Consider the following 13479-nt stretch of genomic DNA (forward strand, 5'->3'; position numbering starts at 1 on the left):
CAAAGATAGGTTTATTTGGAATCAGCAGAGAATTACAATTTGGGGTCTGCAACAATGGCGGCCACATGCAAGTTCCCACCCCACAAGGGAAGGAGAAAGCTTTTATAAAGAGGAAAAGGAAGTTGGTAGTTCTATAGTAAACAAAGAGTCTATGGCTTTTTATTGACTGAGTCCTTGCCAGGAAAGAAGAGGAGTTTTTCTACCGTCGGGCTCTGCTACCATCACAGGGCATGAGAATTCCCCTTTCTGATCTTGCAGCTCTGTTTAATTGAGGCTTCTGTTTATTAATTTTTTACACTATGAAGTAGTACTATTCTTAACATGTGAGTCATGACCACATTGAACGGAGAAGGAAAAAAACATTAAACAAGAGACTGCCACTCTGACTGTGGTTCAGAGTCATCATAATGTTGACAGTAACTGATATACACATCCAAGTTGATTCTCATTAACTGATGAAAACCATCACACTTGTTGTAGAAGTCCTATTTATTGAGGGCCCCTTTGAAACAGCTTATAGGCAAGGTTAGACTAGAACAGAAAACTGGAAAAACTTCTATTAAAATCTAAGTGTTGTGAACTATCTACTAGGATTAGAATATTTTTCCAAAAAGTTGAGAAATCCAAAGGACTTTGTTTTACTTATTGGACACTCTATATCTCCCATTCTCCCGGGAGCTTCTTTGCTAAGAAGAACACTAACAGCAAGGGTGCAGTTTATGAAGGGATTTGCAGGAGCATAAATTGTTATCTGTTTGCTCACAGGGCTTTCCTGCAGAGCATGAACCTTGCTGATCAATTCACCCTGAGTATAAGAAGAGATAGTTGGGAGCTAAATGCCTTGGTTACTCCATTTTCAGTCATTACTACATATCAAAACCAAAGTAAAATTACTGAGGACACTTGAGTCTCCCTATGCCCCTTCCCATCTTGACCTAGGTCTAGGAGTGAGAGAGAGAGAGACCTTTTTACTTTTATATTAAAACTCTTGTGTTGGGACTTCCCTGGCCGTCCAGTGGTTGGGACTCCACACTTCCACTGGCGACAACATGGGTTCGATCCCTGGTTGGAGAACTAAGATCCGGCATGCCCTGTGGTATGGCCAAAATCAAACCCCAAACCAAACAAACAAACAAAAAACCCCTCTAGGGTCAAAAGTGGGCTATTTTCTATAAAATGTTTGAAGATAAAAGAGAACTAACGAAGGGGAGAGTGACAGAGAAAGTTCAGTATCTGGAACCATGGCTGCCTAGCCTGAACAGCTGAGCTAGGAGGCAATATAATTGGGGGAATGATTCTGTCTTTACTTATTTACATCAATCACTATTGTCGAATGGATCTGGCAGTGATCTCCACTGAATATTAAGGTGGCTTTGTAAGCAGAATCAACTAAGCTTTAGTGATGTTTTGGTATACATCCATAAATCCACCTGTTTATTTTCATATTCTTGGCATTTTATCCGAGGGAAAATACGTGTTTATTTTCTGCATATGGTGAACTAGTTTAACCTTTTCATAAGCAATTTCAAAATAAAAGCATTTATTGCTGAAAGATATAAATATCAACCAACAAGAACTAAACTCTAATATCAATGGGCTTTCTAAGGTTATTGGGGTGAAGACTTAATGGAGCAGAGATTTCATAAACATTCCAGGATAAAATATGAAATGTGATCCTTACGTTGACATATCTGTTGTGAAGCTTTTTGTTTTGAATTTATTTCTCCAAGCAAACAAAATATTACAGATATTTTAAGGGTATATGATACATACACACTAAGAAAAACATCAGCAAGTATCATCTAATTATGTAGGTTCTAATCTTAATAAATTTTTTCACTAGCTCATTAACTGCTCTGCTTTTTTCTTGCATGTGTCTTGGCCCAATGCACCAAAAATCAGAACTGTTGAAGGGCTTGATCTTTGTATTTTCATGTGGATTCCTAACATCATGTCTACAGGCACAACACACAGTGGGCTTAAATATATTTAATCCTTTTTTCCCTTATTTCCTTTGTTTGTTGTATATGCAGTTAACAAAAATAAATATGTAGAAAATAGATAACCTAAATGTCTGTGTAGTACTAGGAACTGGAGAATACAGAACTGAATACTTACATTAATACCCTCTGCCAAGAACCCAAGCCTTTTGCCTGAAAATGGAATTTAAAAAATGAAAGTAAAAAATAAAAAAAAGAAAGGAAAATGCACACTATGTGTAAAGAGTAAAAAAATCATATTTTACTTTTTTCCAGTTAAGTATATTTTCAAAAAGAATTCCATCTAAAATAATTGGCATAGGACTCATGAAGTCTACTTGCTTCATGAGAATAGTTCATCAAAGCTCTCACACCAAGATTCCTGGTACTAGAGGGGAGGATCTCTTCTGTGTTGACATTTTCCCTGCCTATTGTCATGTATCTAAGGTGAAAGGCCATCCATCCTTCTTTAGCCTTCTGTAAGGGAACCTATGCGATTCCAGACCTTACAAACTTCCTTCCCCTAAAAATTCTTAATTTCCTCCTAGTGGTTAAATACACATTACGTTTCCCCATTTTATTGCCAACTATTTGAAACAAGAGACTCATTACATCTTCTACTTCTTTGTATATACCGTAAAAACAATTGAGACTTCTACAAGCAGCCAATAAACATGTATTAATTGTTAATTCAAGCTGGTTGAAAACTCATGTCTAATTAAATTATAAAGGGGAATTTTTTTATCTGTGTAATTTTATTTGTACAGCTTGGACAAATAGCTCACATTTGAAACGCCTTCAAATATGTTTTTCAATGAATAAATATTTACTGAAAGGTTTCTATGTACTCAGTAAGGCACTGGATGAATCAAAATAAGGTTGAGCAAATCTTTGAAATCTAGTTTTATCCCAGCTCTGTAGAAAACATTTCTCTCAGTATATTTATACCAGTCTCTAGATGACTCTTTTTTGCATCAAATGTGACATGTTTTTCTAATGTGGTCTGAGATGATCATTTCATATTGTTACTTTAAGAATAAACAAAGTAAAATATTCAATAACTTTTGAAAACAAGAGTAAAAAATAGTGCTTTGTTTTAGAACATATTAAAATATACATGTAAAGTTGAGATGCTATATTTAATTTGGTTACTAAATAAATATTAAGTAAAAATTTAATGACTAATTAATATGTAATTTAATTCTATTTATTTAACAAATAGTCATTAAGAAGCACTATTATAAAGGTTAATGGATGTATCACTTAAGCAGAGCAAAATACCTAGTTACAGGGGTGTATGTGTGTATGTACTGAATTCACACGTATTCATATAATTGTAAATATTAAGTATTTTATTATTGACATCTTAAAGCTATGGGGAAAATATTATCATATAGTATATAGTGATGATTGACATTTAGGAAATGATAATTTAGATTCCCTATTTACAACATAAATCAAAAGAAATTCTAATGTATTTAATACATACTAACAATAAAATTTTAAGATGACTTAAAAACTTGAATGCATCTTAGGGTAGGGAAGTACTTTCTAAGTGTGACACATCAAGAGGAGTGATAAAGAAAAAGACAGATTTAACTGCAAAAATTCAAACTTTGATATGGCAAAAAAATTATAATAAATGTCAAGAACTTTTAAAATATGTGCAACAGATTTAATAAAGATTTACTAATCTTACTGCAAGATGAATACATAAAATACTTTGAAGACAGTTTTTAGTAGAAAACAAAAATCCCATTAATTGTATGAGTGAGTTGAGAACAAAAGACACCACTAATGTTAATTTTTTTCACTTGCATAGAAAGAGATGAGGACACACAAAGCAAATTTGGCCTAAGTATTGATAAAAATAAAATAATTTCATGGTTGTTAATTGTTCATTTCACAAGTCAATCAAATCTTGCAACAGTATACAAAAAGTGACTTGACTTTTTAGTAAAAGCCTTACATATTCACTTCCCTTTTATCATCTCCCTTCCTCAGACTTGAATATTATTACTAATCTCTGCATATAAGTCACTTTGCAGATGTTGTAATTGTATTCTCTTTCTCTGCTTAGCTAAATCCTACTTATTTCTTCTTCACTTTCTCCATTTCTTTGGGTATGATTTTGCTATGTAACTTTTTATATTGTGATGCGCACTGAAAGACTAAAGTGAAAAAGAGTGTACAGAAATAGTGAATAACAAGGGAGTATGAGATTACATAATGTCATTAAGGAGGGCCTCTCTGAAAAAGTTGCATTGGGGTCAATCATCGTCAATCATGAGAAGAAATAAGCTAATAAAAGAGAGAAGAGTGTTTCAAGCAGAGGTGAGGGGGTAGCCAAAATAAAGGCCCCTGAGCCACCAAGAGGCTTGTTATGTTAGTTCTGTCTTTTGTTTTTAATTGAAGTATAGTTGATTTACAATACTGTGTTAGTTTCAGGTGTACAGCAAAGTGATTTGGTTATATATTATATATATATATATATATATATATATATATATATATGCTTATGTTTGCATTCATTTTTTCCAGTTCTTTTCCATTATAGGTTATTACAAGATATTGGACATAGTTCCCTGTGCTATACAGTATGTCCTTGTTGTTTATTTTATATATGGTAGTGTTATGTTTCAAGAGTTGCAAGAAGGGACATGTGGCTAAGTAACTCTGAACATAATGCAGCAGTGGCTCTAGGTGAACCAGGAGAGATAGACAGGGTCAGATTATGCAGTCCTTTTAGGTCAAGGCTAAGTATCTGAATTCGTTCAAAGTGTAGTTGGAAGCCATTGAAGGATTTTAAGGTTGGAGAGTGGGGGTGACTTGATAAAATTTATGTTTTTAAAGATGCACTCTGCTAACCTTGGTTCTAGCTGTGATGTCCCTGAAAATAATTACTAAATATGGACAAACTACACAAAGCAACTTTTGGAAAGCCCTGGAGAGCAACTGAGACAGGCTGGGTATAGGGCTCCAGCCTGTCTTTAAGAGAAAGGAAGGAAAATGATGTTACTCAAATATTTTGACTGTTTCGTCTGAAGATATTTTTTGGCTTTCAGTTCCTAGGAATAGAGCCAAGGCAGAAAATGGCCTATTTTACAAAAGTGAGCTTGGAACTGAGAAAATGGATGGGACTTGAGGGAGAAACATCTTGGCGAGATGAACTTCAGCAAAGTGGATACAATAATCTGTATGCAAATTTTCTCTCAAGTAGTTGGCTGATTCTTCAGCTATGCCTGTGTAGAGCAAGATTTCAAGAAACCTGGCAGAAAACAGGGGCTAACAGCCAAACAGGTGAGCAGGAATTTCAGGTACACAGTGCAGGGAAGGCAGACACTTTATTCAGACCCTGACAGGTTGGAGGGGCCTTGTTTGATTCCAAGTGCTTCCAGCCATGACCCAGAAAGGTCATGAAGAGCAGTAAGATTCTGTTGTAGGAGTATAGCCATAATGACTCTGGTCCTAGAGTAGGGACAAATTGAAATAGCTGCTAAGAAATAGATTACATGGCGGATAGTGACTCAGAACCTTCAGGAAGGAGAAAGTTGATAGAATGAAAGCTCAAACTTGATTTTCCCAGTAGTAGGATTATGCAAGATTCATAAAGAAAAATAAACAGTATTTTTGGCTACCTCTGAGATGTGGACTCTGAATCTGGCTTGGAATGGAATCTACTGTCTTGGAAGGATTTCCTTGAATTAGCATATTGTTTCTGGAGAATTTGCTTTATACTATTTTCTGGATTTGAGGTACATATTAATCATTGTTTGCCAGAGAAAAAATAGGTTGTGTGTTTGTGTATATGTATATATGAGAGGTAGAGAGAGAGATTTGCTATAAGAAATTAGCTCACACAAATATGGAGGCTAGCAAGTCCAGAATTGGCAGGGTAGGGTGGCAGGCCAGAGAGCCAACGGTGCAGATGAAGTCTAAAGGTAGTCAGCTGGAGGAAGGCAGTCCTCTTGCTAGGGAGGCCAGTCGTTTTTGCTTTATTCAGGCCTTCACCTGGTTGAATGAGGCCTACCCATATTATGGAGAGCTTTACTCAAACCGCCAATTTAACTGTTGATCTCATCCACAAATACCTTCCAAGTTAACACATAAAATTAATCATCACAAAGTATAATTTGAATAAAATGCATAGGTATTAAGTTTTCAGTGGAATGAGTTTTGACAAATATATACTCCTATGTGACCACACTATAATCGAAAACATTTCCATCACCTCAGAACATTTCCTCATGCACCTTCACATTCAATCTCTTACATTCAGTTTCTCCCGAAATACAAGGCAACAGTTGATCTAATTTCTGTTACCAGTTTTTCCTGTTTAACAGCTGTATGTAAATGGAATTTTAAATACCTGGCTTCATTTGCCCAAAATGATTTCTGTGGAATTCATCCATGCTGTTGTGTGCCTTGATTGTACTTTTATTTATATTTCTAGCTAGTATCCCCTTGTATAAATATCTACAATTTGTTTACTCATTCACATTTTAATTTGTTTCTGGTTTTTAGTATTATAAATAAAACTGTAATAAACATTCTTATACGAGGGTTTTTGGGACAGAAGTTTTTATTTCCCTCCGGAAAAGTATTTAGAGGTGAATTTTCTCAATCACAGGGTAGGTATGTTTTAACTTTATAGTGAACTGCCAAGTGGCTTTCCAAGTGATGGTACCAGTTTCTCTTTCACCAGCAAAATATGGGAGTTCCAGTGGCTCCACATGTCTACTACTAACAATTGATTTTGTGATTCTTTTTAATTTTAGCAATTCTAGTGATGTGGTTTTTACTTGCATTTCTATGATGAGTAATAATATTGAACACCTTTTATGTGTTTACTGGCCAGTTGTATGTTCTTGGGGAAGTGTCTGTCAAGTTGTTTGCCCATTTGTATTGTGTTTGTCTTTTTATTATTGAGTTTTAGGGATTAAAAAAATATATATATATATGCATACATGTATATTCTAGATACAAGTTCTTTATCACATATAGGCATTGCAGATATTAATATACAGGTCTGTGGTTTATGTTTTTATTTTCTTAATTATTCCTTCTGATAAGCATACATATTGTTGTTGTTGAAGTCTTATTTACCAATTTTTTCTCTTATTGTTAAGGCTCTTTGTGTTCTGTAGAAACCTTCGTCTATCTTAACATCATGAAGATATTTTTCTCTTTTATTCTAGAAGTTTTATATTTTTAGCTTTTAAATTTCTTTCTATCATTCACTTTGAATTAAGAAAAATATTCTTAACAGTTTTATTGAGGTATAATTGACATACATTAAACTGCACATATCACGTAGGACGCCATGTATGGCATCTCAAGGGAGTCTGATGTCTCAGTCTAATGGAAATTATGCTATTTCACTTTTTTTAATAGTTCTAAGCACACATTTGTAACATATACTTGCTATGCATTTTTTATTCCACCAGTTTGATGTATACTTTAAAGTCTTGAAGCATTATTTTATTGTCTTTTAACCCCAGCCTTTAAGTGAGGCAGTGGTTTTATCCGATCCTACTTGATAAGCCACACATTAGTTAGGACCAGAGGTTGCTATGAGGGCCGCCCTGCTTTCCAAAGACTCAATTCCTTTTCTCTTTTCAATTGTATTTTTTGGTAAAATATATATAACATAAAATTGATGATTTTAACCATTTTAAGTGTATAACTTATTGACATTATGTACATTCAAACTGCTGAGTGACCATCACTACTATCCATCTCCAGAATTTTTTCACCATCCCAAACTGAAACTCTGTATCCATTAAACAGTAACTCCCCATTCCCCTCTCCCCTTAAATTCCTGGTAGACACAGTTGTACTTTCTGTCTCTATGAATTTGCCCATTAAATATTTTTTTTTATGTATTGGGTGAAATAGAAGGGAATGTTTTTTCCCCATATGAATACTTGGTTATTCTAGCACCTTCCAATCCCATTTTTTAAACTTCAGTTTCAGCTTGTTTCTAGGCAACTTTAAATCTTTCAATAAGTTTCCTTTAAGCACAAGGTAAAGCATACTTCCAGATATTGGGAAACCACACCATAAATACATGCTTGGCAATTGAAAATGATTTTCTGGCGTATTTGGAGTAGCTATAATACATGTCTTTTAAAAAATGTGGAAAGAGAGGAGGGAGAGGTTATGTAGTATTTCTAGAGTAATGTGTTAAGCCAGCAACAGGGTGAAAAAAGAATCCAGAGTTGCTGACTCCCAGTGCAGGGTTCTCACGAGGGGCAGTTGTGAAAACATCAGTTTAAGCAATACTAATAAAGATGCCAATAGAGATGTGGTGTTTATTTGCAGATGAAAAGGAATAAAGTCCTTTCAATTATACTTACAAAAGGGTATGACATTTCCTATTATAAATATTCTTAATATTTAAAGGTATTCTAATACATGGTTCTTGGTTAAATACAAAAATGCATTAACAGGTCCATTATCACCAGGAGCACTACCATCAGTGACTTCATGTTCCAGAGAATATTTGGATACCTCTTTTACAGGGATTGTTTAAAAAAATGGGATTCATTAATTGTGTAATACTGGACCTTATTCATGTTCCTATTTCTGAAATTCTTTGTCAAAAGTAAGTATTTTAACTGTTTTGAATGATTTCTCAGCAATCTCTTGCTTATTACATGAATCACAATATTTTACAAGTTACAATTAATGATATATCATAAAGAAACTGTCTTCCACTCTTCCCAATATAGATTCAATAGAGGCTAGATCTTCAGTCTCAGACTTTGTTCAGTTCCAATACATTTCTGTATAATATAAGTAGTTTGTGGGGCACTTTGAATTAAAACCATCTCAGTTTAGAAAATAGCCCAATTCTATTTAATAATCAAAATTTTGAGTTTATTTAACATAAGATTTTTCTACCATCCCAGGCTGAGATCAGCTTCAGCTGAAAGACTTGCAATTGGAAGGAGCGAGAGGCTGGCTTTCCCATCTGGCCCTTTCACATCTGTATCTTTACCAGCATTTGATGTTGACACTATTTTTATTTTAGATATTCTGATGGATGTGAGATGATATCTCATTGTGGTTTTAATTTGCATTTCTCTAATCTTTAGTGATGTTTAACATCTTTTCAAGTGCTTATTTGTCAGCTATATATTCTTTTCAATAAAATGTCTCTTTATGTTTTTTGCCCATTTTCTAATTGCATTATTTGTTTTTTACTGTTGAGTTTTGAAAGTTCTTTATGTACTATAGGTATTGGTCCTTTGACAGACTAATGGTTTGCAAATATTTTCTCCCACTTTGCAGCATATATTTTCATTCTTTTATCAGGGTATTTAGGAGAGCCAGAGTTTTAAGTTTTGATATGGTATAAGTTATCTATTTTTATTTTATAAAATGTATTTTTGGCATCAAGTCCAAGAACATTTTGCCTAGCCCTAGATATCAAAAATTTTCCCTTAGTTTTTTTGTTCCCCTAAGTATTTTATAGTTTTACATTTAAATCCACAATCCATTTTGAGTTAATATTTTTATGAGATGTGAAACTGGTTGTGTTCTTTTTTTTTTTTTTTTTTTAATCTATGGATGTCCAATTCTTCAAGCACTACTTGTTGAAAAATCTATCTTTACTCCATTGAATTAGTTTTGCACCTTAAAAAAATGTCAGTTTGGGCATATTTGTTGGGTCTGTTTTTGGGTTGTCTGTTCTATTCCATGATTTGTGTTTGTCTATCTGGCAGTATCACATCGTCTCGATTACTGTAGCTATCTAGTAACTGAAATTGGGTAGACTGATTCTTCCCACTTCGTTCTTTTTCAAAACATTTTTAAGCTATTCAAGTTTCTTCCTTTTCCTATGCAAATTTTATAATAGTTTTAGTCTATTTCTACAAATTCTTGAATTTTGATAAAAATTGTATATTACTTATATATCAATTTGGGGAGAATTGATATTTTTGCTATGTTGAGTCCTCCAATCCATAAACACACTATATCTCTCCAATTATTTAGATCTTTGTTGACTATTTTCATCACCATTTTATGATTTTCAGCATACAAAACTGGACATGTTTTATTGGATTTACTTCCTAAGAACTTCATTTTTTTTTTTTTTTGAGCACATTTCTTAAATCTTGAGTTTTCTAGCTATTTTGCCTTCTCTCTTTCAGAAACTTTTTATATTTGTTTTATATATAATGTACAGAATGCATAACTATATTTAACGGAGGAATAGAAAAATTTACATTTATTTCATCTTTCTAGATGTGGAAGTTTGTGGTGATTTTTTGAGATTTAAATATTAAGAAAAAATCATATATTTACCCATTTAGTTGTAATTTATATTTCTTTTCCCCTACCTTTGTATAGATTCAGTGTTCCAGCTGTTATTATTTTTCTTCTGCTTGAGGATGTCCTTTACCATTTCTTTTTTTTTTTTTTTAAACAATAGTAATCCTTTTTTTAAAAAAATTATTTATTTTTGGCTGCGTTGGGTCTTCTTTGCTGCATGGGCTTTCTCTAGTTGTGGCGAGCAGGGGCCACTCTTCTTTGAGGTACGCAGGCTTCTCATCATGGTGGCTTCTCTTGTTGTGGAGCATGGGCTCCAGGTGCACAGGCTTCAGTAGTTGTGGCACACGGGCTCAGTAGTTGTGGCTCGCGGGCTTTAGAGTGCAGGCTCAGTAGCTGTGGCACACGGGTTTAGTTGCTCCGCGGCATGTGAGATCTTCCTGGACCAGGGCTCGTGCCCCTATCCCCTGCATTGGCAGGTGGATTCTTAACCACTGAGCCATCAGGGAAGTCCCAACCATTTCTTATAGAACAGGTCTGTTAGTGAAGAATTATTTCAGCTTTGAATGTCTGAAAGCACCTTTATTTCACCTTGTTTATGAAATATAGTTTTACTCAGAACAGAATTCCAGGTTGATTTTCTTTTTCATTCAGTATTTTAAAGACATTGATGCAGTGTTTTCTCACCTTGTGTTATGTCTGATGAGAGCTCTGCCGCCATCAATATTTTTGTTTCTCTGTATGTAATGTATCATTTGCCTCTGGCTGTTTTTAAGTTTTTTCCTTGTCTAGTTTTGATCTATTTGATTATATTCTGTATGGGTGTAGCTTTCTTCAAGTTTCTTGTATTTACAATGCATTATGTTTGTTGGAATTGTAGGTTTATAGTTTTAATCAAATTTAGAACTTTTTCTTCAAAAATTTTGTCTCTCTCATCTCATTAAGAAATATCAGTTACATGCATATTAGATCATTTGAATTGTTCCACAGGTCTCCTATGCTCTTTTCATTTTCTTAATCCTTTTTTTCTTTGTGTGTTTCACTTTGGATTATTCCATTAGATAACATAATTTGGATAATTCTATGACTATCTTTCAAGTTCACTTATCTTTTCTTTTGTAATTTCTAATCTGCATTAAGCTCATGTTGTATATTTTTCATTATATGCATTGTAGTTTGTATTTCTTGAAATTTGATTTGAGTCTTTAAAACATGTTTTCCGGGTCTTTACTTAGCATTTTCAGCATATACAGCAGAGTTATAATGGTTTTAAAATTCTTCTCTGATATTTCTAATATCAGTGTAAATTTTGATCTGGTTTCAATTGACAGTTACTCTTCTCATTGCGGGTTTTTATTTTTCTACTTCTTTCATGCCTGGCAATCTGATTAGATACCATTCATTTTGAAATTTATCCCTTGTGTGTGTGGGTGCCCACATGTGCATGTGCATGTGCATGTACTCTCTCTCTCTCTCTATATATATATATAGTACGTACTATATATATATGTATAGTATATCCCCCCAGAGGGAGCATGGCGGGAGCGGGGTGCGGGGGTGGTGTGAGCGGGTAGCTGATTGCCCAGCAAAGAGGATGCTGGGAAGCCTGATGGCCTCACCTTCACGGAACTTCTTCAGCACCAAGGGTCTGCCCTCCTCGTGCAGCGTCACAGTGGGAACATCCAGGAAGACGATGCTACCACCCTCAGTGCCCAGGGCTGCCCTGTCACCAGAAGCCACCAGATGGACCACTGTGATATGCGAGAGGCTGAGCAGGCCAGTGGCACTGTCAAAGTCCAGGCGCCTAGGCAGCTGGAAGCTGAGGGCTCCCTCCCGGTGGGCGCAGCCATTGTGGTGGACGATCTCCCAAAGATGGAGGTTGCTGTCATCCAGCAGGGTCAGGAGGTGGCCCTGGCCGGGCTGGAGGTGCATCTGGGTGTCGGTGGCCATGTCTCGGTGCAGGCGCGTGAACTCCACACCAGGGGGCACCATAGATCTTGATGGCTCCAGACCTGGTGCTGCAGGCCATGAGGCGAAGCTCAGGGTCGAAGGCCAGGGCGCTGGCTGGGCTGATTGGGGAAGCCATGCTCCTCGGTCTTGGGGAAGGCGAAGAGCTCCTGCTTTAGCATTTCGTGAGGCGGGTGGAAGCTCTGCCTAAGGAACCGAAATTTCCTCATCTTGCGCCCGGCCGCCTGCCCGCCACCGCCTGCAGGATGTGCCATGCAGCCCCTCGTGCGTATTTTGTTGCACTTATATAAATATTAAACTTTGGGGACTCAGAGAAGTTACTTGGAAAGAAGTTTGGTTCTTTCAGGTGTTTTGTTTTTTTTAATTTGTTATATGTGCCTGGAACAGTGCTCAGTTTATGGATAATTATAACCCACTACTGAGGTAAACATTTTCTGAGCACTCTGTCAAGTGAATTAGGAGTTTACACAGGCTGCCTGGAGGAGTCAGACACGATTCACGCCATGTCTGTGTTCCAGGCCCCATTCACTCTAATTCTTATGGTTGGCATTCCTTCAGCCTCAGGTGGTTTCCTCACTAGCAGATCCCCAGAGCTCTAGGTCTCTTCAGCGGCCCCTTCTCTTCAGGGACTCTGTTCTGTGGAATCTTGCTGCCAGGTTCTCCTCAGACTCTGCTTGTCTCCTCAGCTCAGTGCATTCTCCAGGTTACGCCTAGTTTCCTCCTCCCTGTGCCATGGCCTGAAGAGTCTCTCTCTCAAAGCATTAAACTAGAAAACTTGTTGGACTGCTTTTATTTGTTTCGTGCCTGTTAGGGATGACTAACATTCATTGCATGATATCCATTGTTTTGAAAACTACTTTTCACATACAGTTTTTTTTATTTTTGGTAGTTTGGGTTTTGTTTTGTTTTTATTTTTGTATTCAATATGTTGGTTTGCTTGTTTTTGCTTAAAACAAACTTTTGGTAAATCTTGGCCAGAGGTAAAAGTGTGAGAAGTTCTATTTAACAACCGTAATTTATTAGTTTTCAAATGCTGCTCTATCAAATTGTTATAAACTTAGTAGCTTAAAAGAACATGAATTTATTTTCTTATAGTTCTAGAGGTCTAAAATCAAGATGTTGGCAGGACCTTCTGGAGGCTTTAGAAGAGAATCCATTTCCTTTAATTTTCCTTTCCTAGAGGCTCCCTGCTTTCCTTGACTCATGGTCCCTTCCTCTGTCTTCAAAGTACATCACTCTAGCCTCAGTTACCATA

The sequence above is a fragment of the Pseudorca crassidens genome, chromosome 6 (assembly GCF_039906515.1).
Source record: "Pseudorca crassidens isolate mPseCra1 chromosome 6, mPseCra1.hap1, whole genome shotgun sequence".
Taxonomy (NCBI): Eukaryota; Metazoa; Chordata; class Mammalia; order Artiodactyla; family Delphinidae; genus Pseudorca; species Pseudorca crassidens.